This window comes from Cucurbita pepo, chromosome 3 (genome assembly GCF_057944985.1).
Source record: "Cucurbita pepo subsp. pepo isolate OVF chromosome 3, ASM5794498v1, whole genome shotgun sequence".
In the NCBI taxonomy this organism is placed as follows: Eukaryota; Viridiplantae; Streptophyta; class Magnoliopsida; order Cucurbitales; family Cucurbitaceae; genus Cucurbita; species Cucurbita pepo.
In genome coordinates this window covers 6,297,956-6,303,381 of record NC_141800.1, presented here as the reverse complement: position 1 = coordinate 6,303,381, position 5,426 = coordinate 6,297,956, and the positions used below count along the sequence as shown (strand labels likewise).

At 35.6% G+C, this 5,426-nt stretch overlaps 1 pseudogene; it reads left to right on the top strand.

The window, feature by feature from the left end:
* The first annotated feature begins 2,851 nt into the window (after positions 1-2,851).
* On the top strand, positions 2,852-3,262 carry LOC147793107 (14 kDa proline-rich protein DC2.15 pseudogene; annotated as a pseudogene).
* Positions 3,263-5,426: the final 2,164 nt, after the last annotated feature.

Below are 5,426 nucleotides of genomic sequence, written 5' to 3'. Positions count from 1 at the left end.
AGAACGTTAAGGCTATGATAAGTTAGAGAACGATATGACTATGAAGTGTTTATGTTATGACTCGTTTATGATATCAGACATTGTGATGCAATATGTTATGGTATGATGTGTATATGATGAAATGTTATGTTAAAAGCATAGAACGTTCTGTTAGGTCTCCTAAATTGTGTGTATACAGCACGATATGAATGACATGAAATTACGATAAATGACATGAAGTATAACCCCGTTAGAATTATGTATGATTTGAGAATTGAAGGATGAGAAACGATATGACATGAATAATGAACGATATTTGAAACGATATGAAAAATGATATGATACGTACATAATGCTAGCGGGGTTGTATTAAAGGATAATGAAAATGGAAAAGTTTTGGGACCTTATGCATTATGTGTGCTCATGCATTTGGGACGGATACCCCTATCCCATCACGAAGGTACGGACGCGTACATCCAATGGCAGGACAACGATCGTTATGTCTGCATAGCGCTGCCGTGACGGTTACTAGTTCTAGCGAGTGTCTGGCCTAAGGGGCTCCCAGAGTTTGCCCACCGGGTAAGGAAGGTGGCCCAGGAGTGTGCGAATTAGCTGGTGAGCCCATACTCGCAAGTATGGGCTGTGTGTAGTACTAGTATATGGTACACGTCCAAAATTATCCGTTACGACAGCATCATAGGGAAAACGAAACGAAAGATAGGTCTCATCATTTCATTGCATGTGATTGTTGCATTTAACCCCAATAGTGGGGTCACTTGCTGAGTATTTCTTTATATACTCAAGCCATATGCTACTACATTTTTCAGGTTAAGGCAAGGCATTCCGGTACGGTTGACGACGACATCGCAACTCGAGACCAAGGCACATGCAGAGGGTAGTGGTATTTATTTTCTTAGACTTGGGCTAGAATAGGATGTTTTTAACTTAAACTCTTATTCATTTTATTTAAGTTTTTGGTTGTGTCGTTTTAAAGATGTTTTCAAAACACGTAAGTCCATGACTTTGTTTTAAAATAAAGGTCATGTTTTATGGAATTCAAATAAAGTCTTCCGCATTCAATGTTTATGGTACGTATACAGTAGCGACCTTAAATTAAGCAAAAAATTTTGGGTCGTTACAGCGCACATGCGCACATGGACCGTTAAGGATGGACTCGTTTACATACCCCTAAGGCTTGACTCGTTGGGTTAAATGTGCTGACGCGCCGAACACCACAGAGGGAAAGACCCACATGATATCATGACGAACATAAATATCGAAAGTACACATATGTACTAACATAACAGAGATGTATCATGATGCACAACATACATAAATGCGTGAGGTCCCAATGGCTTAAAATCAATAAGAATCATTTCATTTATCCTTTTATTCATGTCATAGTACACATACGAGACATGTATGCATAGTATTCATCATGGCTTTCATCATGCATCATCATTAGTATAATATAATCTATAACATGCCTTTACTTTACATGACATGACATGACATGACATTAGGTATACAACATATTTTAGTTCTTGCTTGGTACAAAATTTAATTCTAAAACTAAAACGTGATCCCTAAGTTCAAATTTGAACTATTGCTACAAAATTAACACAATGAACAAAAAGAGGGTTCAAGAATAGCATTTACTCAGATGACCTCCTTAAATGGCTATTCTTCCTTCAAAAACTTGATGTTGATATCCAACGCAAATTAAGCGATTGATCCAATAACTCACTTCTATTTACGGTATATTTTTTTTCAAAACTTTGTTTTACTCCTTTAATTACATTCTACCCCTTAAGTAACATTAATCCTCTAATTAAGACTTTGTTTATGATTGTATCTACTAATCCTAGAAATAAGATTATTTACTAAATATTTTTGATAATCAATATTTTCTATTTTTTAGGTAAAGGCAAAGAAATCTTAAGCAGCACAGTGATTGCTATAGAAGTTGGGAGAGACTTTCGATAGTGTTTTGTTTATATTTCAATTTTTCATTCTTTTAATATCTTATTCAAACATGTTTTTATTTGAAACAAGGATGGGTTTCATGCTATCGAAGTTTAACCGTCCAATATATGTTTTAAAATTCATTTTTGGGATCCTAAATAAAAGTCTAATTTTTTTTTTTTTGTTTTTTAGATCTTTTATCTTATAACCATTTTCATCTTAAGTAAACTTTAAAAGATTTTCAAAGCATGCATGTAATAACGATCTTAGTCTTGTCATGTTTTAGAAGTTGTACTGTTATGTCATACTAACATCAATATATATCAAAACTCATTGTTAACATATATTTATCCGCTTTGACTCATTATATATCGCCGCCAATTTTACAATTTACTAGGGAGAGGTTTCCACACCCTTATAAAAAAAATATGTTTCGTTACTCCTTCAAAATGACGTGGAATCTCATAGTTATATTTAAAAAAAAACCATATTATATTTGTAAAAATTATTTGTGCTAAAAATAATCTCTAGATTATCATCTATTACCCACTTGTCTGGAAGGGTTCTATCAAATATTATATTCCAACGATACAAACCACAATTTCATTTTAAAAAGTATTTGATATCTTATTATCGAACATCACTTCGTCTAGTTTGTAGGCCATTTGACATTTTTATAATACTTTAAAAAAGACAAACTAATTAAAAACCCATCTCTCAAATCAATTCCTCAAAACTTAATAAAGTAACTCAAAGAGTTAGGTGTTTCATATCCAGCAATTTATAAGGAATTTTTGTTTTTAAATACAACAAATTCCCAAACCCCATTTATAAAAACCCTAACCCTTCTCATAATTCTTCACAAGTCATCCCACAAACCTACAAACCCTTCAATATCTCTCCACCAATGGCTTCCAAGCTCTCTTCACCCATTGCCCTCCTCCTCCTCCTCAACCTCCTCTTCTTCACTATGGTCAGCTCCACCTATGTCCCTTGCCCACCGCCGCCACCCAAGCCCCACAAGCCCACCCCGTCAAGGCAGCAACCATCACTCCCCAAGTGCCCCTGGGACACCCTCAAGCTCGATGTCTGCGTCGACTTGCTGGACGATCTAGTGCACTTAGTGATCCGCTCACCACCAAAATCCCCATGCTGCACCCTAATCCAAGGCCTTGTTGACCTGGAAGCTGCTGTGTGCCTTTGCACTGCGGTGAAGGCCAGAGCCTTGGGTCTCAAGATTGACCTCTCAGTTTCCCTCAGCTTGCTTTTGAACTACTGTGGAAAGAAGGTTCCGTCCGGCTTCCAATGCGCTGCTTGAAACCAAATCCTTTCATTTCCGTTTCTTGTTTCTTCTTCAATTTTCCATTTCAATGTCATGTTTAAATAATTAGTTTGGTCGTACATCGTGTTATGATGGGTTTGGAAATCTTCTCAGAATTCCACCATCTTTTTATAGTTTCATTACAATGCAATGTAACATAATGGTACGTAGTTTTTTTTTTCAAATGAACAATGTTGTTCGTCTATTCTTGTGTCTTATTACAAATTTGACGATGCATATGTTTGAAACCTCAAATCTTGTTTCACGTGTGTTACTTGCATGAAATCATAATAAACCCTTAACTTCAAAATTTTCATGACGAAAAATTAAAGAGAGTAATATTAACACTCAAGTTTTAAATGACAATGTTGATGATGTTGGGTTTTATGTCTTAAAACTAATAGTTTGTAAACAAAAACATATTCTATTTTCAATAAAGTTATTATTGTTGTTTATTCAGTAAAGATTGTTATTGAATAAAGTGAACTTTACGATCATCAATCTAAATCCAATAAACTAAGAACACTGGCTATAGTATGATTACTTGAACTATATGTAGAGACATAAGAGTGGATCAAGTTCAAGTATATATAGTCAAAATGATCTATAGTATAAGGATAAGGTTGGGTACCTTATTATGGGGACACTATGGATGGCCCACTTTTGTATATGATATAAACAATGTGATCACTAAATTGTACATGTGGAGACATTGGAGTGGGGGCGTCCTATGCAATGAGTATTGCATAAGATCGGACCATGAAGAAAACCACTCTCACTTTATAATGTCGTTTACTATTGAGACTGATTTTCTTTTCATTCGATAACCTAGGTAACTCGGTTTTAATCCTGAGCTAACCATGAACTCCTGTTTATTCGGAATTATCCTTAAATTTGCATGGGTGAGAGTGGCTCTAGTTCGCCGACTCAATAGGCCTCCCATTTCAGGGGTAAGACTGGGTGAATGGCTGGGGACGTGGGGTGCAAGATGGAATTCACTCCTACCCACTTTTAGGGATAGAAGAGGGGTAGTTCCCTTAAGCACTGACTCAAGGTCTTGAACAAGGGGCCCCACCCACTCATTAGCATGAGAGGGATTCGGTTTACTGGTTGGACCACAAACCAATTGTTCATTAGAGGATCAGTGAGACATAAGGAACAAGAAGTAACTTTAGGGGTAAAACGGTAAATTGATCCAGCTCTAGTTATGAACAACCTGTTAAGGATCGAGTTACTAATCATGGTTATACCAAATGGACAGAAATATATCTACAGTGAGGAGAGTGCAACTACTAGGCTATAGTGGAGTGTCCTAGTAGTTAATGAATGTTGGTTAACAAGGTTAATGAGTTTAACCGGTTAATCTTGGATCGTTGGAGCCCGTGATCTATAGGTCCATTAGGTCCCTCTACTAGCTCATATCGGACTAAATCATAGAACAGTGTGACGAGTGAGTTCGAAATGTTCGAATTCAAATTAGGGAATATGCGCTACATATATACGATATATTTAACCGCATTTTTGTTTTATTTACGAATTAAACAAAAAGAGAGAATCTGAGATATTTAAATAAGATTTAAATATCTTAATCAATTATGTGTCGGAATTGATTGGGATTGACATTTGGATTAATATTAAACATTAATTAAATAGTTTAATTAATCATTTAATGTTACTTTAATTTGAAATTCATTATTCAAATTAATTGTTGAATTAAAATGAAGAAAGTCAAAATGTTGACTCCATTTAATGAAAAATTCTGGAATTTTGAGGTGTCAAAATTTGGTTTAACCAAACTTGCATGCTTGCCAAATAAACCCCACAAGTTTGAGTGGAATTTTGAGTGTCAAAATTTGGTTAACTCAAACATGCATGCTTGCCACATAATCCCAAACATTTGAGTGGAATTTTAAGTTTCAAAATTTGGTGATCTCAAATTTGCATGAACATGCAAACATGACTCTTTAAATAGAGTGATCATGGTGCATGGAAGATCTTCTTCTTCTTGGTGAAAAACATTGAGAAAAACCTCTCAAAAACACTCTCTTCACATATACAAAATCCCTCCCAAGTTTAGTCACTCACCGGATTCCACAATCCCGTTCCAAAGCCGGAGGATAGTGGAAAAGACACTAGTGGTGGTTCGAAACCGGTTCGTGAG